General features: G+C 41.0%; 1 protein-coding gene across 12 annotated transcripts in view; it reads left to right on the top strand.

The window, feature by feature from the left end:
• Csgalnact1 (chondroitin sulfate N-acetylgalactosaminyltransferase 1) overlaps positions 1 to 20,502 on the top strand; it is a 349,122-nt gene that overhangs the window by 134,403 nt on the left and 194,217 nt on the right. For 6 of the 12 annotated variants that reach the window (XM_060381884.1, XM_060381887.1, XM_060381879.1 and 3 more), the window contains one exon: positions 19,240 to 19,320. The exons of 3 other annotated variants lie outside the window; for them this stretch is intronic. The gene's annotated coding sequence lies outside the window, so the exon portion shown is untranslated. Of the gene's footprint in view, positions 1 to 17,813; positions 17,967 to 18,807; positions 18,950 to 19,239; positions 19,321 to 20,502 lie in introns of those variants that run through there. 3 more of the 12 variants (XM_060381882.1, XM_060381886.1, XM_060381888.1) reach the window with 3 other exon arrangements.

Genomic DNA, 20,502 nt, shown 5'->3' with positions numbered 1-20,502 from the left:
CAAGGACAGCCAAGACTACACAGAGAAACCCTGTCTCGAAAAACCAAACCTAAACAGAAAACAACAAAACAAAAAACAAAAACTGGAAACTACATTAGATTGTCTTTAGATGATGTCTAATACCCAGCACAATAGAAGTACTCTATACATAGTTCTTAACACTGTAATGTTTAGAAAGGGATTACAAGCAAAATATTTCTGCACATACTTATAGACCCAACTGCACTGCAGAGTTCAACAGTAATGCAACCCCCCCCCCAAAAAAAAAATGTATACTGGAGTCACTCCTGGCTGCATGTGAAGATGGAGAAGTAGTGGATCTAGAGGGCCATCTATACTTCCCAGATCCTCTGTTCGTATGTAGTGTCAACTGATTTTTTTTCTGGCCAATTAGAGCTGAGTGGAGTTGACGTGTCATCTCCAGATTGAAACAATTGAGGGCTTGTATCTCTTGTAGTGCTCATCTGTTTCTGCTTCCTGGATGGCATCGCATCAGTGTGAAGCAAGAGGATCGTAATAACACCAGATGAAAGCAGCCTAGCCTCTGAGTCATCACTGGGAGGAAACGTCAAACTCTCTTAACTCTTAGGTTGTGATTCATAGAACTGAACCTATCTTGTTTTAAAGCACTGGAGTCTGGGGGTGTGTGTTACAGCACTCAGTGTTAATTATTCCAATAAGTAGACAGTTGCATTTCTTAAAACCTAACTCCCTGATTGACAGTCTAAAGAAAGTGTGAGGAAGCACAGAAGGAACTGAATAGAAAGCAGGAGTTTGAGGAGAGCTTAATTTTCGGTGGGCACATTGTGTGTGTGTGTGTGTGTGTGTGTGTATTACATGTATAATCTCAAATAACAGAGACAGTCTCTTTACCAGACGCAAGTCCCGAGAAGGATTGTCAGAAACAGATGTGGCAAAGGATATAACTACAGACTCTCAGAGGGTCTAAGACTATTGAGGAGATGATCCCATAGTCTAGGGGGAGTGACCGTCTTGCATTGGGTGTGTAGAGCCAGACACCAGAGGGAGAGGCAAAGGGTCTGCAGCACACAACTACGGCCACCATTTCTCTCTGTGAAGTAGAATATTCTTGCATTCAAAGACGTAGTTTTCCAGGACCCAGATCTAAAACATTTCCCTATTTGCCTCAGATGACCTCTTAGAGCAAGGATTAGGTGGAAATCCCGTCTTTATTTTGGAACTTTTATTCATGACTCCTGTGTGAGGGAGGGTGCATGTCATGGGTGCACGTGAAGGTCAGAGGACAATTTCGTGAGGTTGGTTCCATCTTTCCACTTTTATGTGGGTTCTAGGTATCAATTTAAAATCTCCAGGTTAAAAAAAAGATCTCCAGGTTTATCCACATTTTCCCTTTCCTCAAGTTCCCTTCTTGTGCAAGTAAATCGTCCTTTAATGCCAGAGAAAATATTTCAGATCACCACAGAGCAGTAATCATCATTCTTGGCTCAAATGTTCCCTGTTGAAAGCACTTCTGTTTTTATTGTCCCCAAGTTCTAAATAGATAGCTGTAGACGCATGAATTATTTAGAAATTTACTGGTTAATACCCAACACCAGGGACACTCATTTATCTTTCTATTAATTGATTTTTTTTGGCTTAATTCTTCTGAGTTCAGAGTAAACCCCCATTGTTTAAAGTTCAAATCTTGAGAGATTCATAAAAATCATTCTGATCCTTCAAATAGATAGTTGCTGTAGGTGTTCTATGAGTCCTGGAAGTGATGTAAATACAGTGTACCTGCATATGAAATCCTCAAAATATGGTTTATAAATCTAAAAAGCTGTGGTTTCTTTTCACCTGTTATACATTTTTTTTCCTTTTTCTTTCTTAAACTTTCAATTAAATTCTGAAATTTTTTCCTTCCTCTCTATTGCCTTTTATCCTCAAATGTGGTTTTATTAACCTTGGGTTGGAAATTCCAGATAATGCAATTAAAGTTTCACAGTTTGAAGAAGACATTGAGAAATAAAAATGAAGCATGTCAGCATCTGTTTTAGCTAAATACAGTCATTCCAGAACTATTTAATTGTGCTGTTATGTATTTTTGTCTGATATCAAAATAATTACCGTGATGGATGTTTAAGATGAATAAGGTGACTTATTCACATGTAAAAAAATACTATGGGGAAAGTGTTACATTTTTAATATGCAAGATTTATAGAGTATGTTTGGTGCCCCCATTAGAGCTCACCATCTAATGTGGGAGGTGCCATTCTTTCAGTAAACAGATTTGATACATAGTTTCTCTTTTGGGGGTGAGATTGCATTGTTCCAGGGACAGGTGAGTAGGTGGTGCCCATTACACCCACTGGCACCTTTAGCAAATGTGTTTTTTAAACAATGGTTAGCTTTAAGAGCTACTTCAGAAGTTGGGGAGATGGCTCAGCAGTTGAGAGCATTGGCTGCTTCTGAAGAGGAGCAGGATTTTATCCCCAGCACCCTCGTGGCACTTCACAGCTGCCTAGAACTTCAGTTTCAGGATAAACCTTCTCCTGGCTTCCCAGAAGCACTGGAAACACACACACACACACACACACACACACACACACACACACTGCACATAAGTACATGTAGAAAAAATTTCATATACATGAAATAAAGATAACTCTTAAAAAGAATCACAGAATTTCTTAGAACCATGTCCAAGTTTAATAGCAACAGCAACTTTGGAAGCATTTATAAGATCTCTAAATAACAAAAGACTACCTTTCATCCAGTTCAGCACACAGGAGAACATCTGTCCTCATGATGTGCATAAGGATCTGAGAGAGGGTGTCAATAAATGCCCAGCAGTGAGGTGTTCGGAGGAGCTGCTGAACAGAGGCATGCTACTGTGCATTTTTTGCGAGCTCCTGGTTATGCTACAGCTCAAAGTTGGTCATAATAAACGATTTACTTCACCATAGTGTTGACTGTACAGCAAGGCTTGATATATTGTTTTATCATCTAAACGTAAGGAGATGATGAAGACGACTGAAAGTTAAAGTCAAGAGTGTCTTCTGTCTGCAGCATTATAGCATGAACTTATATCCTGAACTTGGTCAAACAGTCTTTTGATAGTAGAAAATGATCAGGCTTAGGAGGGTCGCTTTCCCAACCTTGGGTGAATGGCGTGTTTTAGTGTCAGTACGAAGGAAGCCATCATCAAGCATTCATGTTGCAACTCTACTCATACATAAACTGCAACCATGGGTTTTCTTGTAAAAGTTGTTTTTATTTCCTCAGATGATGGAAAGATATGAGAGCTATTCCCAAGCCTTTCTAGCTCTTTCTGAACTCTGGCTGGCTGGTTCAACTCAGCTGTTCTGGCCTAAACCCCCCTCCAAGCTGACTGATTAAAATTCACTTCTCTTGGCTTCTGCTTCACTTCTGACTAAACTGCTCTGTCTGGCCTCAAACTAATTCTGGAAATGTGTTTTGATCTTCTGGCTTCTTTTCATTCTCTGGCTCATTCTGTCTTCAGCTGTCTCCAACCTGTTTCCATAAAGCTGTTCCAGTAAGAAACTCTTGGTAACAATCTTCTCCTCTTGTCCCCTGTACTGCTCTTAAGCAGCTTCTTGTTCCTGTCCTGTTCTCATAGGAGTTGGCCTATCCTCTATCTGACTCATTCTGTCAAATCTTTCTCTTATTCGTCACTTTAGTCTGCCTTTCATTTAGACATGATATTACTTTCAAGCATGGTTCCTTCCTTCTATAAATTAATCTTACCTTCATTGTTTGGGATTAAAGGTATATACTAAGGGTCTGCCAGTATTCCAGCCAGATCATACTATAATCTAGAGCATCTGTGCATTCCATCACATAGACCTAGATGGTCCTTGGATGTGATCTCTTGCCAGAGCAGCCATATTGCTGGATTAAAATTCTTCTATATTGTCAGTCAATAGAATGTGGCAAAAATTAAAGAATTAAAAGACTATTAAATTTGGGATAAAAATATTACAGTAGTGCTATTAAAAAACTCTATGCAGCACATTGGTTATATCTGTGTGGTTTAGAGACGGCCTATGTCATGCTGGTAGACACATGTGCTTCCTACACTGAGGAGCTGATGATACACATCCATCAGGACACTGCTGCTCTCACTGCCCGGGAACTATAGCTAGATGGCTTGTTATTTTTATCTAGGAATCTTCCAAGAATCTTAGGTTGAAACTTAACAACTATTCCTAAGTTAAATACGACAATAGCTTCCTTACTAATTTCCTTATGAGGGTTTTCTTACAATTTGAACTTTTCCTTTTGTTATTTCTATAAAAGCTACAAGGCTTCCTTCCATCTTTTTCACAGAATGTTTACCTCTTTAAGAGTCTCTGTTTATCTCCTTATAATACCACATACATTGTTCTCTGTCCTGTGCCAAAAAAAAAAAAAAAAAAAAAAAAAAAGGTGTTTAATGTGACACCTATCTGAAGCTCTTGCTTCCTAGGGTTCTTCTGGCTGATGTGGGCACAAGAATGCCTTGTACTCTCCATCTGAGGTACCTTCGCTCCTCCTCATGACTCTGGTAGGAATTGAAAGGGAACATCTGGAGACACTGATCACCTCTGTGGGTGTTGTCGATTCGCTTTTTTGCCCACATGAGGGTATTTTCAAAACAAAATCTAAATCAAGACTTTATTTCTTTTCAACCCTAGAAATACTCTGTACTATATGAAAATAGAACTTATTTAGTTAGTGCTTAATGGGTGAGTCATGCACAGTCATTCGCATTTTTTCTGATATCTTCCTTCTGTGTTAAACTCTTTTCATCACTATTACAGGCACCAGAGATAAAGAACTTAGAAAAGATTTATTTTGGCTCACAGTTTGGAAGCCTTCAGTCCAAGATTGGTTGGCCTCTTGTCTTATGATGAAGCATCACATCACACCTGGGGCTCCTGGCAGAGGAGCATGACTTTTTTTTCATGGCCAGGAAGCAAAAGAGAATAAGATGGGGGAGGGCCCCACAATTCCCTTCTGCGCCATGGCGTCAGTGAATGGAAGAGAGCCTGCTAGCCTTCCCGTCTTTAGGGCTCCATGGCCTCCTTGCAGAAGGAGGTGTTCAGTCCCTAAGCAGCAGCAGTACTGTTCTCCAGGATTTACAAATGACACAGCTGAGAAGGACAAGGACTGCTTGCCCAAAGTCTCAAGAGGCCAAACTGAGATCTGAGAGCAAACTCTTCTGGTGGCATGGCTGCCACATTGTGCTTAACAGACTCCTGTCAAGGTCTCCTGCTGTTTCTCTTGTGTCTGTTGTAAAGTCACTTGCCTCTGCTTCAGCTTTAAGTATCAACAGTTCTATGATTTTTTCTGAAACCAAGTCTGAAGTCAGGGCCGTTTCATTATTATGACACAGATGTAGCTTTTTTTTTTTTTTCCTTTTGTGTTTTCTTTGTGACACAGGGTTTCTTTGTGTATCCGTGGTTGTCCTGGACTGGCTTTGTATATCAGGCTGTCCTCAAACCCCCAGAGATCCACCTGCCTCTGCCTCCCTGAGTGCTGGGATTACAGGTGTGCGCCTGCTTCTCCTCCTCCTCCTCCTTTTAATAAACAATATTGAAAAGGGTTCTTGCATGCCTCTCAGCCCATGTGACCATGGCCACAACACTGACCCTAGTCTCTTTATCTTATCACTCACTAAATACTTGGGCTTCTCAAGTCAGGCTCTCCCCTCTTATTTGGTCCCAAACTAAAGGGCTCTGTCACCCTTAAGATGTGGTTCCTTTTCTGCACATTTATTTCTCAACTTCTATGTCTCCACAGTCATCTGGAACTCCAGCTTCACTGAGCGCCTTGCAGGTCCCAGGCTCCACCCAGCATGGTTTCTCAAGGCTTTGCTTCTAGCTACCAGCTCCCTTGCCTGGAGCCCTCATTCCCCATCTCCTCTTTCTTTCCTCATCTGTACTTCCACCTGTCTGCCCTGTCTTTTGTCCTGGGTCAGCCTAATCAAGTTCAGTGCCTTTCCCATGGCCATGCCTTTTCAAGGACAATACTCTTCTACATTGGAATTGTAGGGAGAGTAGTGTTTTCTTTTCCTTTATTTTTGGTGGGGAGGGGGTAGCATGAGCTCTGAAGGTAGGGAGAATGCATGAACACAACCCAGTTAGAGAAGGTGACATGCTAGAGGTACTCAGTACATTTCTGTGGGTGAATAAGGGATGAGGTTTGCCTGTTCAATTACCGTGTCCACCCTGCAAAGAAGCTCTGTGGAAGAAAATAGACAGTAGTGATAATTACATTATGAAATACATACAGCAGGAGGGAGAAATGTCAAGAGTAATTACAGGTGCAACTATGCCGGGGAAAAAAGCACCTGCTGAAAACTTGGGTATGCCAGTCTTCTGGACCATGCCTTCCAAGAGAGGGAAATTAGATGTCAGGATCACCACAGTTCTTTCTGGTCTATGCACCTACCACAGAGTTCACACTCATCTGCATTTTCATTCTTAACATATTTTAACATATTTCTGAGCTATAGAGGCTCCTGAAAGACCTGGTTATTTCCTGTTCATAATAATCTGCATAAATCTCATTTTAAGAATGAGAATTTTAAGAAGTTAAGAACTGAGAGCCTGGGCATAGGGAAGGTTGAAAGTTCTCACCTGTGATTTTTCTGAAATTCACATGTCAGTTTGTCGGGGGTAGATTTGCCTAGTCCACATTTCTGGATTCTGTAATCACTTTGGAGAAGCTATGGCTTTTAAGGTTATCTTTACTTTATTTTAGATTTTTGATCACCTTCATTTCTTAGTAGAGAAACATAGCATAACGGATAACAAAAATATTTCTTAATTTAAACAGAATATTACTTTGAAATGTCCTTTTTCCAGCTTGAAGAAAACTATAGAATAACTTCTTACTTGAAATTAAATAAAAATAAATGAACCTCATTCTATATCATATTTATAGAACCTCATATATATAGAGAGATTACTATCTTTTACGTTAGTGAAAAGATTTCAGGCAAAACCCAGTATTGTGAATACATAGGATGAAATACTTTGTGTGAGAAAGAACTCTACCAAACAGGAATGTGCTCAGCTTCTTAGAGCTGAGCCCCCTCTCCCAGAAGCTAACAATATCCCCAAACCCCTTGGTTAGGGGTGAAACTCCATGCCCAACTTCCTTTCCCATGCTGAGGTTTGGTGTGGCTTAAGCTTGCGCAGATATTATGCATGCTGTTGTAACCATTCAAAATAAAAATTAATAAATAAACATTTTTAACTTTCACATAAGAAAACACATTGGCCAGTTAAAGACAAACTATTTTATAAAAAAAAACCAGAATTTTTACTTTTAGCAAAGTTGACATTTTTCATGCTTTCTTCATCCTATTCTTCTGTCTCAAATTCTGCTCAATTCAATATAAATATCATCATTCAGATGTTCTTCTGCTCTTTCAAGTTTTTGTAGATATATTTTTTTTCTGCTTTTTTCTAATGCTTTCAAGTCATGTGGTTGTAGGCGTCTCTTATAAACAGCATAAAGCCAGACCAGGAAGTTTTGTCTTTGGACAGGGGCATTAACCCACTTAGACTTATCATTACAGTTGATAGCTTTGTTCTTTAAAACCTTTTTACTTTATATGTTTCTTGATTGTCCCTATTGATTATTATCTAGATTATATTTCTGTTCCCTTTTGGTAATGTAAAAGGTGCACATTTGATGTTTAATATGATGGTGCTAATATTATTGTTTTAATAAACAAAAATGTAGCTGGATGCGGACGTGCCTGCCTATAATCTTGGTATGTGGGAATAATGGCAGAGAGATTAGTATTCCATGGCTAGCCTTGGCTACACAGTGAATTTGAAGCCAGCCTGGGCTACATGGGACCCTGTCTTACACTATGAAACAAATAAAAATTGGATTGCCTCATATTATCTCTGAAAGTTAATCTCAGAAAAGTGGCCAAAAGAAGTCACAAGCAATGGAGTAAACAGCAATTGTCACAAGAAGTCTCCTCTAAAACTCATCTGATTTAAAAGTATTGGCATGTTTTTATGTGAAAAAAAATAGTGCTATATATTGGTCTTAAGATTTTCCTACTTAGGGATCCTTTTCAATTACATGACTCCAGGTAAGTAGATGTATAACATAGATATGCAAGCCACGTGTTATTGGTGATTAATCATAAAGAAATGTGGTTTAAAGCAATTTGCGATAGACTATATGATTTTCCAAAATGAGATGGAGGTGCTTGTCTATAGTTGTATAACAAATTAAATCTTGGATGGGTGTTTGGTACCGTGGGACATAGAAACTCTTGAGCATTTTCAGTTGATTGATACTTTTATAATTGGAAGTGCTGAGAGCAATATTTTGTATAAATACATAGTAAAACATGGATGGTAGCATGAACTCCTTTTCTAGTCTCAAGCCAAAATTATTTTAGTTTTTTTTTTTTTCATGAGCCTTTATTTAGCTATTTAAACAGCAGTTTTTTAAGTCAGATATCTAACACGTGTAATCTGGAGATATTTGATGTTTACATGCTGAGAAAGGACAGGAAGAAATTATTAAAAGTCTTTATTTTCCATAATTAAACCATTATGCTTTCAGATGAGCAAAAAAAGCCTGATGTGTACAGTAAAACACTCCAGTTCAGAGCATCCTGTAATCTTAAATCTAGCTGAGGTGATTCGGGCAGGGTTTGGTGGCAGTGTTTGCCTTGAAGGAATCCATCACGTAAAAATGCTCATGTCCTGTGCCCAGAGCCAAGTCTGCAGCGAGGTCATGTGATGCCACATTGGGGGCAATAGCAGGGTTACTTCAGATTCACTTTGGGGTTGACTTAGAGTTCATTTTTAGTCATTCATTATATATTATGAAATTTTTTACAGTTGCCAAATTTTTATGACTCCCATGCTCAGGGTCACGACCTCATGTGGGGACACAATACACAATATAAAAAGTGGTACATATTAAGGTCATCTTAGAAACACATTGCTTTGCCGGCATTTGCATGTTGGCACATACCTTTAATCCCAGCACTCTGGAGGCAGAGGGGGGTGGATCTTCATGAGTTCAAAGGTGGCCTGGTCTATAAAGTGAGTCCAGGACAGCCAGGGTTAAACAAACGAAAGAGAGAAAGAAAGGAAGAAAGAAAGAAAGAAAGGAAGGAAGGAAGAAAGGAAGGAAGGAAGAGAAGGAAAGAAAGAAAAGGAAAACAAAACAAAACAAGTTGCTCCACCAGTTAACCCTTTGTACCCATAGTGAATGCTGAATATATAAATCATATTTACACCATGCTAAAGGTTCATAGAGAATTGTAAATTTCTCCTTTCAATATAGGAAAGGTAGGATCTACATTTTGATGTTTGGTTGATAACAGCCTCATGATTGCTAAATAAGTCCATTAAGAAATGCAAAGGCATAAATGATATGTTCAGAGGTCAAGCTGTTTATGCGTATGGCATGTAATGCATACAATAAGACATCTGCGTAGGTAGAGGATACAACAGAGATTATGTTCTTTGTGGACATTGGGAGAGTACATTGGCCCTTTGTTTACTCTAAAGGAAAGTGGTGATTATGACGCCCTGGCCGGTCTCTGTCTCTGTTTTGTACCTTCAGTCTTTATCCCTGAGTACTCTAGCATATAGAGAATAAACAGTAACCAATGAAGAGGCAGCAAGGACAGTCAATAATGCAGACATTTCACCAACTTGCTAGGTCTTTTATGAATCTTTTTACTTCTTGAATTCAGTTTTCCATCTCAAAGTTAAAGAGTTTGGGATATATGTGTCATTTATGTCAATTCTAGTTTTAATCTTCTGTGATCAAAAATTTTATTAAGTATGTATTGCAATAGCTTTGGAACCAAGCTTCATATGGAACAAGAAATACAAATGCAATTATATTTATATATAATATATACATACATATTATATACTTTTATATTTAATTTAAAACATATGCACACATATTGATGATGTTGCGAGTTGCTAGTATCTTTTTCTTTCTTTCTTTTCTTTTTTTTGAGAGCCACCTGGTGATTTGTAATAAGCCACAGAGCTGATTATGGTTTTTAAGCTGTTAATTGCATATTTCAGTTTGTTGCCTAAGGAAATAATGCAACAAAAAACATAAGACTTATTTACTTAAAAAATGCTTGACTGGGTTATAATAAAGCCTTGAAACAACTAGCTGAACGATGGCTAATTAAACAGTCTTTTAGCAACACGGTGGGTTATTGCTCCATTGAAAATGACAGATATATGGGCTAAGTAGATATGTAGAGAAGCCAAGCAAAAAATTAGAAAATAGTGTGCCCACAATGAATGCTGAACACATAAAACATGTTTACACCATGATAAGGGTTGGCAGCGAATTGTAAATTGCTGATTTAATATAGGAAGGTGGGATCCACATTTTAAGCATTAACTCATAATAGTTTCATGATTGCTTAGTAAGTCCATCAAGGAATGCAAACACATAAATCGTATGTTCAGAGATAAAACATTGTTTGTAATGATGGTGTGTAAAGCTCAGAAGAAGACATCTATGCAGGTAGAGGATAGATCAGAGATTATGTTCCTTGTGATTTTTGAGTTGGAGTAAAACCATGTGTCGTGAAAGTAGTTACCACACAGAAGAAATGCTTTTTCCAGGAATAATTTTCAGTTTGGCCAAATCCCTAAAATAGTGAAATGAAAATTCATGAGAGGAGTTCTTCTCAGAGAGAGCAAACAAGTCAGATGCTGCTGTTTCTTTTTTCCTCAAGCTTTCTATCCTCCTTCCTTTTATTTTCTTCATAATAAAAAGAAAGGCTTTCTATATGTTGAGATGTTTTACAATCTCCTTATTTAGTTTCTCACTCTCTCCCCTCCCCCAAAGGGCCACAAAATCCATCCACTTCAAAAGAGAAAAATGTTACTTTTTTTTTTTTTTTTTTTTTTTTTTTTCAGTGTGAAAAGCGAATAGCCATGTTAGAGTCCTATCAGGACTGGAAATACAAGATAACTGTAGCCACAACCCAAGCTCCTTTCAGATGCAGGGAGCAAGGGATGAGCTGCTGTCCTGGGTCGGCCGGATGGAGGTGATGGGGGAGGGTCTCACGTTCTTCTTTCTCTTCCCCAGGGGGTTAAATCAACACCTGAGTGATTCTGAAATGAAAACCATTGTTAGGGTGCCAAGACGACATGGTAGTCCCTGGGTAGGGACCCTCTTCCTTCGGACTACTTTGAAAAAAAAGTGAGAATCTTGACAAGTATGGCAGGGCTCCGGTTTCTGCGGGAAGGGAGAGAGCTTTACTCTTGACATGTTTTGTCCTAGAGGTTCCAAAACTTGTTGACTTGTGTAACAAGGTTAGAGTCCTTGGAGGAGGACTCTCGAAACTTTTATTCCCAGACCTTAAAGTTTTGCTAAAGAGAAAACAGGTCCAAGGATGAAAATGCTTGCTCACATTTACAGCCGCTTGATGTAGCCGAAAACATACCTGAGGGTTTCTGCCCATTCTGCTGTTTCCATACCTTTCTGCAGCACCCCAGTCTTACACGATGGCTCTCCTACTGCCTTTTCTTCTATAACCACACAAATGACTAACTTCCAACTTTGAATTATAGCTGGTGGCTGATTAATCCACCAAGAGCCTCTTGAAGCCATGAGAGGCATGAGTCAGCAAGTCATAAAGCACAGCACTGCTCCAGGATCCCATGTTTGCTTTCTTTGTTTGTCTACCAAAAGGCAGAAGTTTAATTTCTACCGTCCAACTGTGATGTCCTACTCCCTGGGATGGTATACGACCTTAAGCAAGTTATCTGACCTTTCTGAACCCCAGAGTCCTCAGCTGTACCTTGCAGCTTTGTATCTGTCCCTGCTTTCTGTATTTGTTAGATGAAATTATTTGAAATAATCTTTTAGATGGGGCCTTGCCTTATTGAAGTTACTCAATACGTTAAGTTCTATTGTCTTACTCTCTTGAGGGCAGTCACAATGACTTACGGCCCAAATCTTAAGATAATTAGTACTGTATTATTTTTTAGAAAAAGTTATTACATTCATGTATTATTGGAGGGGGTGGGAGCCCACATCTCATAGAGCATGAGTGGAGGTCAGAGGACAAATTTTGCAGAAAGACAGTTCTTTCCTTCTACCACATGGGTCTGAGAATCAAACTCAGGTCAGTAAGTTTGGCAGCAAGAACTTGTAGTGACTATGCCATCTCAATGAGCCAAGACTGTGTACATTTTGTGGGATAAGAGTATTATTTAGGCCCAATTAGTTGGTGTTTTGAAAGACTTTTCTGAGCTTCTCTCTTCCTTCCTCTTTTTAGTTGGATCTAGCAAGGGCTGAAGACATATTTTAATGATTTAAAACTTTATTGATTAACATTCATGGTCCCCGTGCTTATATGTAATTTCATTAGTATCTTTTATATATAGTAAGCACTATACAGAAATTATAGATTCCCTATGGCAATATTCATTTGCATTTTAGGTGCAGTTTTGTTAAATGATGTGTATGTACAAGCAATATTACTGCTTATTTATTTGAAACAAGAGATAATTTTTTTTCCTGCATCTCTGGTGTAAATTCCACACCCCCTTTAAATCTTTCCAACAGCCCAATCCAGTGGATTAATTGAATAAAGTCTATTATATAAACATTTACACAGAGTTTATATTTTCATGGCGAAATATGTATTATGTAATGTCACAGTCTATTTCTGAAAATATGGATGGCATGTTCTCAATCCTCTTGTAGTTGGAGCACAGCATGAAATACACTGGGAAATGGATACAGCCAACTGAATGCATTTTCGGGCTAACGATAGCTCATCACGATGCAAGCATATTACTGCAGTGACTTTTTTTTTTTTCTTTTTCACTATCATCATGGACATGCTCACATCTGGAAAGATGATAAAAATTGCCACTGAAAATAAAAAATATCTGTTCAGCTTTGATGAAAGGTTGAACTTCTTCATCTGTCTGTGTCACCAGCCCTGTAAGTACAGCAATAGATCAAGCTTCAGTGCCCACAGTGGAGTCTTGGCAGTGTGGAGCCAGAGGGAATCATAAAGAAGCCAGAGAAGACAAACTTCATTCATTCTATCTCAAACTCATGCTCTGGGCACTTGCCTTCAGTGCACACATCTGAGAAAGCCTGGGCTGGAAAGCAGAGCCAGTGGAGATAGCTCTGCTGACCTGTGAGATGCAGCAAAGATTCTATTAGCAGCTAAATTTTATGTGGCATCATAAGAAGCAATTTTCTTTTTTTTTTTTTTTTTTTCTTTTTTTGTTCTGGGAGGGATTTGTGGATGGAAAAGGTCAATGTTGGGCGTCTTCCTCAATACCTTTCTAACTTTCTTTTTAAAATAGGGTTTCTCCTGAAACCAGGAGCCACCAAGGCAAAGAGAGCTCCCTGTCTTCCCCTCTCCAGCACCGGGATTACAGGCACACACTTGTGCACCTATCATTTGTGTGTGCGCTGAGGAGCTGAAATACTCCTCATGCCTGTGTGTCAAGTACTTTGCCAACTGAGCAATCTCTGAAGGCTACTTCTGGTAGACGTTGACCATAGTCCGGTACCCTCTCCCCATTGTGCCCCCTGCTGGATTGATGCTCTGTGTGCATTGTGTATTGTGTTTTCTTTGGGTTGTCTCTGTTGCCCGGGCCATTGTATGCTAGCCGAGCTGTGGCTGGTCTTTGTGTCTCTGTGGGATAACTTGCCTTTGTGAACTAGGGCAGTCATGAGAGCTGTACTTGGTTAATGGACAAATGTGTTAGGATTGTCCACTCTGTAGCAGTGAATTTGAGTAAATCTTTATACTCACAAAGTCTCTAACTTTCTATGTTCAGGAGTTTCCCTCTTTCCAAGCCCCTCTGTCCTAGGCATCGCAGCTGAGTCATATACTGTCTGCCATCTCTCTTGTTCTTTCAGCTTGTTTTCCCCTGCAACTAATCTTGGACAGGAGGGATTCTCAGCTGGGCTGGGGATCAACAGTCAAGGCTCCTGCTCCCTCACTGAGAATCAGCAACGCTGTCCCATACCTTCACTTCAAGGATCTTGAACTAGGCACTCCATAGGATTTGCCTAAAGCCCCAGGCACTCACAGCAGAGGACAGGCTAGATCTCTTGTTCTGGATTGGACTAAATGTTGCGGATTCCCCCAGGGCATTGATCATGCCTGGTAACATCTTGGATGCTGTTAAGCTGAGCAGAGCCAGAAGAGCTCACTGGAAGAGTGTGTCTAGTTCAATGCCTTGTTAAGTGTCAGTGCAGATACAGTGTTATACACTGCCAACTGGGAAACAGCTCTCTTCAGAAGGATCTGTACCAGGTCTGTATCTTAACTGATTTGAAAAAAAAAAAGATTGTGTTGGTCTAAAGCAACGGAAAGACCTAGTTTCTTCAAAAAACTAGTTGTTACTGACTGGTTCATTTAGTATCTTTTTATTTATGGACCCCTAAAAACTGCTACAATTCATGTAGCAAACGGAAAGACCTAGTTTCTTCAAAAAACTAGTTGTTACTGACTGGTTCATTTAGTATCTTTTTATTTATGGACCCCTAAAAACTGCTACAATTCATGTTCCTGATTGTCTTATAATGGAAAACACTTCCATTCTACATAGGAGTGGCTTGTTCATATGTTCACATTATTTTATTTTCATTTTTAGATTTAGTTATTTCATTTCATGTAAACGTGTTTGCTCACACGTGCACATGTGTACCATGTGTGTGCCTGGTGCCTGCAGAGGCCAGGGGAAGGTATCAGATTCCCTAGACTGGAGTCATAAATGGTTGTGAGTTACCAGATAGATGCTGGGAACTGAACACAGGTCCTCCGCAAGGGCAACAAGTGCTCTTAACTGCTGAGCCATTTATCTGGCCTTGGTCCTGTGTTTTAAAGGAACAGCAGATGATTAAACAGTGTAATTGTGTTACACAAGATCATCTCCATTGATCAAAATGAGAAATTGCAGCAAGGGAAATAAGTGTGACCTCCTGCAGTGGAAGCGTTATGAAGAAGATATTTTCTCAAGGTGCATCTGTGCTTTCTGGACGAGAGACACAAAGTTCATCCTGGTTTTTCATTCCACAGAGTAACAGAAGAGTAACCTCTGGGGTGGGGATCATGGCTTTGGAAATCAGTCGTTCCCTAAATCACACTATTTATAGTCAAGTTACTCAGTGTGGAAGGAATGCAGTTAAGAATATGGTAGCATGCTTCTTTCAATGCTTAGCGTCCAAGGGCACTTTCTTTTCAGAAACAAAGTTTTGAGAAAGATGATAATTTTAGAAGCTGGACACACAGCCCTGATCCCGTCCCCAGCTCTGGCTCCCAGGACCAACAGCAGAGAACTCCACTTACTCATATTTTAAAAACTTGTTGGTCAGGGTTCAAAGTGTATGCTTTTATCTACAAGTGCATAGTGGGAATCTCAGAAGAAATCTTGGATGGGTATTGGTGTGCTTTCTATGCTATATTGGCTGTGTTAGGGAGAGACGCCTTGAAATTCTGCTTCCTTATTGTATCAATCAGTGGGTCTGACACACATTATGTGTTAGATGAATGGAAGGGGTGAGTATTTAATTTGAGGGAAGTGGGGAAGGCTTATAGCTTCAGGCATCTCCACAGTCTTGAGCAAGCTGTGTTTTTGAAGCTCTTTGGAAGCGAGTAGTGGCCTGGGCTTGTCTTGGGAATGATGTATTAAGTAGCCTGGCTCCTAGGTTACCAAGATAGCATTGCTCTCAGTATACTCATGGTCACAGATCCTAGCTAGTCGTCTTATAACAGGACTAAAAGATAGCTTATTTGAGGAGAATTTGCTAATGAATGGTTGGCGAATTCTGTTCTTTTGGATGAGATGCGTATCCTGGTCTGCGTAGTTCAGATGGAAACTTCTAGAGCCCACAGTGCCGTCTTTCTGTGGATTTCTCCCAGCCATTCTCGAGGACACCAGCTTTCTCCTCACCATCACTTGATAAGTGAAGCCACGCCAGGTCCTCCTTAATCCTCACCTTCTGTGCTGAACTGTTGAGAACACAGTGGGCTACAGACAGTCAGGAAGGGAACCCAAACCCAAACAATAGTGTTGAGACTAAGGGATATGTCCTTGCTGCTTTGAGACTGTCATAAGCGTGTCTGTAGCCACGCTTCTCAGCTGGTCACTAGATTTCATTTTTACTTTTAGCACATTTCTCATACTGTTTTATTCTTCAATATTCAGGAGGACTTTTCCAAAGTTTTGTTTTTGTAATTGGGATTTCAATTTATTTATTTTTCTGTTTGTTTGTTTCTGGTTGGTGGGGGGTGGGGCGGATGGGGGGAGAATGAACACCTGGCTCCAGGAAAGGCTGTGTTCTCAATGCCTCACTGATAGTCTCTGGATGCTGGAGGCATCTATACCCAATCACTGTTCTTGTGCAGTACTTGCTGTAGACTCCATCTCCATTACTAAAGACCCACATAAGAGATCAGTGTCTTCATGTCTTTTCTTGTTACTGGGATAAAACACCCTGACAGAAGCAATTTAAGAGTTTATTTAAGGTTTATTTTGGTTTATAGTTTCAGAGGTACATGGTCCATCATAGCAAGTGCTCATGGCAGCAAGCAGGGGAAACAGGGTGGCAGGGGGAAGCGGCCGGCCGGCCGGTCACATTTCATCTACACCAAGAAAGCAGAGTGAGCAGGAAGTGGAGGTGGGCCGTGAAGCCTCAAGTCCCACACACAGGGACCCATTTCCTCCCTGCAGCCCTTCTTCCTAAGAATTCCACAACCTTCCCAAATAGAGTCCACAGCTGGGGCCACGTATTTACACAGGTCAGCTGGGTGTGGGAGGAGTGGCGGTTCACGTTTAAATCACAGCCGAGGCCTTCATGGGCAGTGTCCAGTACTGGAAATGGGCAGGCTTGCTTTTCTTCAGTGTTTTGGCTTTGAAAGTTCAAAAACTTCCTGGCTTTCCCATAGGTTAGCCATGCGGATTTCTTAACCTCCTTCTGCGCCTCTGTGAAGATGGAAAACCCTAATGCACGTGTGCCTCGTCTTCTGCCTATCGGATGGATCCCTAAGCAGTGCAGTAGCGGCGGAAGGCATGCTGCCGTGTCTGCACTCATCCCCTCTCTTCCGAATAGCTACCGTTAATCTCAAAATTTTCACTGTGCTTTTTGTTTCCAGCCTGGTCACCACTCTTGGGTTTGTTGGTTTGTTGTTCTGCATTCTTGTACTTTTCCATCCCTAGCCGGAGACTTCCTCTTCTGAGGACTTTCTAAGGTCACGCACTTCCCAGATCCCGGGAGCAGAGTTTTAATGAGTTCTTTACTAGGCAAAGAGGAAGGAGCTTCGCTGTTTGTCCTCGGATTCCAGCCGGCCTAGAACCAGGGTCCCAGAGCTGGCTGAATGTGGATGACTGTGTGCATATAAAATGACTGAAGGCTTCTGTTCCAGCCGCTGGCCTGAGAGAATGACTGAGTTTATTAATGATCTTGCAGAGCTATGAGTTGACAGACGATTTGTTTTCATTATGTAAACCAGTGTGGTCTGGGATTATGCAGATTTCCACCTTTTTTACTTACAAGGCAAAGAATATTCATTAAGGATATCAATAAAGACTCTGCCTGCGATTGCGTCTCCAAGGCTGTTCCCTGCATGCTGAAAGACAGAGGAGAAAACTTACGTGGTCAAGAGAGAATGAGAGATTGATTGGAAGGCAAATTATAAACCCATTTCAGCTCTTGGCCTGCAGGCTGGGAAGTAACGTTATTTGTTGTCAGGGATGGAAAACAACTCAGATTCAGGTCCAAGTGACTATCCCACGTTGACACTGCCGCCTCTCTGCCAAGCGCAGCTCCGTCAGACAGAGATTAATTAGGCTGGCAGAGGGGGCCTGGGCTTCGGGAGCAGTGCTGAAGCAGGCAGCTCTGCTGTCCTAGTCTCCAAGTTGGAGGTCTGCAGGCTTGCCCCCCAGGCAGACGACGACCCACTCTCCTTGTTAAACCCACAGCAAACCCAGGTGAGAGGGTGGATAGAAAACAGACTCTCTATTCCTACAGTAATGTGCTGCACGGGGGGTGGGGGGGGGAGGAGCTGCCAGGCTGTCCCCTTGGAGACAGGGGGGACCAGCAAGTAATCTGTAGACTCGAGTGGCTTATCAATCTTTCCTTTGGCCTTGTATAAACCATGTCAGACTTTTTATTATTCCTGCACATGACACGGAAATGCTAGTGTGCTAGTGTGTACGCACACATCGATATATTTTGCCCATTACTTGAATTATGGGGCAGATAGGATAAAAATAAGGAAAACTCTTGGGGAAGTAGCCCCGAGTTAGGTCATTGACAACAGTGTACTACAGGCTTGGCGTAAGGACCTTAGCGTTTTCCCAGACGCTTTCTCACAGGGAGTCCTTGGTCTGAACATCTTCAGATTCTGCTTGTATCGACACAATCTATTTCATCAAGGGCTGGGGCTATACGGCGTCCCCATACCCCCCCCCCCACCTTACTGAGAACAAGACGGGCAGAGCAGGGGCTGGGCAGGGGTTCTTGTCCTCAGGTGAGGGTGCGGAACCTGGACCGCCCCCAGTCCATCCTCTCCAGCGTTCTGGGCTCCTGGCAGACGCCAGTCCTACCGTCCTGCCTGCCATCCTGCCGGCTTAGTAACCCCCCTCGGGGCCCCGCAGCAGGCCGGCTCGGTGCTTCTCCGGGCTGCGGTGGGCACTGGCAGTATGACTCCCACAGTGGACCTTTGTAGCGTGTGGATTCGCTCCTCTCCAAGAAAACTGGGATGAGAATTTTTCTCTTACTGTTAACACTTTATTGCACGGATGTTTCCCCCCAGTGGTGGCGCTGAGCTGTGCTAGCAGAAGGGGGCGGTACTTTCCCTCCGGACCCTGACTTGGAAACCAAGTGCGACTCTAGCGCAGCCATCAGCAGAGGCAGCTGTGCTAGCGGAGCAGCTGTGCGCCTTTCTTTCTGCCGGGGTTAGCGTGTTTAGGTTTGTTCTTTTCCACGTGGAAATGCTTGCCTTCCTCTGTCCTCAGCGGGGTTCTCGCGCTTTTAAATGCTGATGCTTTCGTTTTTAAAACAAATATTTTGCATTTTACTTATTAAAAGAGGAAGGGGGGTATACTCTACCGCTTGGCGGGGAGGGTTGCAATGCGTGCAGATGAATTGTGTGTTATATACTAAATCACATGCATTTTACCATTATTAAACCTCACCTGTATTTAAAGGGTGGAAATTTACAGGGGTTACCTCCTATTTCTTTTCTTCTTATCATTTTAGACTCCTTTTTTCCATTGCGAAGAGAGACGCCAAGATCATTTTTTAATCAGCGAAGGCCTTCCGTAGCACTCATTCTTGCAGGTAAGTGAGTCTTTGTCACAGGTGACTTGGAAAGCAAACCTTATATAGTCTGCATCATTGGCATGTCCCAGCTAGGTACGGAATGTGTTCAGTTCATTTTACTTTTAATAGTTACATTGGTGCAAAGTTATCTCAAGGTATCAATATGTTTTTAAGCAGCTCAACTGTTTTGCTTTGGATCTTCTCATCCACTGGCTTCAATCTCTATTTCACTTTCAAAACTCTTTTGGTATTATTTCTGTCTTCTTAGAGCATTAATCAACAGCACAGCTAAAAGGACTTTACAATTCTTTATAAAAAAAATGTTGTCACCTTAATCAGGAACACAGTTGTGACAGCACATTAACCTTTTAAAAGTAGTCATCCTGCAACCAAATGGTTCAGTGACTTTTGATCAAGCTACAAATTGTTGAAGTGAAGTGAGCTGGTGAGAAGAAGCTCCCTGTCACATCCCTAGAGGCGTTCATCAAAACTTCTTGTGAATAGCTTCCTCATTAATATATACTGTCGGGTTAGGCCTTGGAATAAATGTAACCTCTGTGATAGCTTGTTTTGCTCAGTAACCAAGACTTTTGGGTTTATTTCCTATAAGATATTTAATTACAACTGGCAAGATTAGTGTTTAAAAACATGTAAGCCCAGAACTTGAGACAGAAGAATTAAGATCTCCTAATTAGAATCAGGCTCGTTCTACCTAGCTAGCAATATCCAGGCCGGTGTGGGCTAGGAGAGATCCTGCCTCAGTCTAAGCAGGAGTCTTGGAGGCATCATTAACATTGGAGAATGAATGGAAAATTGTGCACATGCTTCCTGTTTTCAGCAATGAAACCTTTTTTTTTCTCTAGAAATGCAAATGAAAAGTAGACACAGAAATGAAGACAGGTGAGCTGTGCTTGGCAGACACCTTTGTCTTTGAAAAGTGCTGTTTTCTCTTTAACACATTTTAACAGAGGTTTTGTTCATGGTTTTGCATTATCGAGAATGGGAGGAATGTTCTAACATTGTTATCCTGATTAAGATAAAAAAGTGGAAGTTAAGTTACATGACTTGATTCTACATTATTGTACGAAGATGATAGAAAATGAGGAGTTTTAAAAGGGACCACATTTGAATTGTTTATAATAGAAAACATAAATAACCTCAGAAAAGGCGAGTAATATGAACACAATAACTGGAGATTGC

This window comes from Meriones unguiculatus, chromosome 4 (assembly GCF_030254825.1).
Source record: "Meriones unguiculatus strain TT.TT164.6M chromosome 4, Bangor_MerUng_6.1, whole genome shotgun sequence".
In the NCBI taxonomy this organism is placed as follows: domain Eukaryota; kingdom Metazoa; phylum Chordata; class Mammalia; order Rodentia; family Muridae; genus Meriones; species Meriones unguiculatus.
This window is presented reverse-complemented; position numbering and strand designations above follow the sequence as displayed.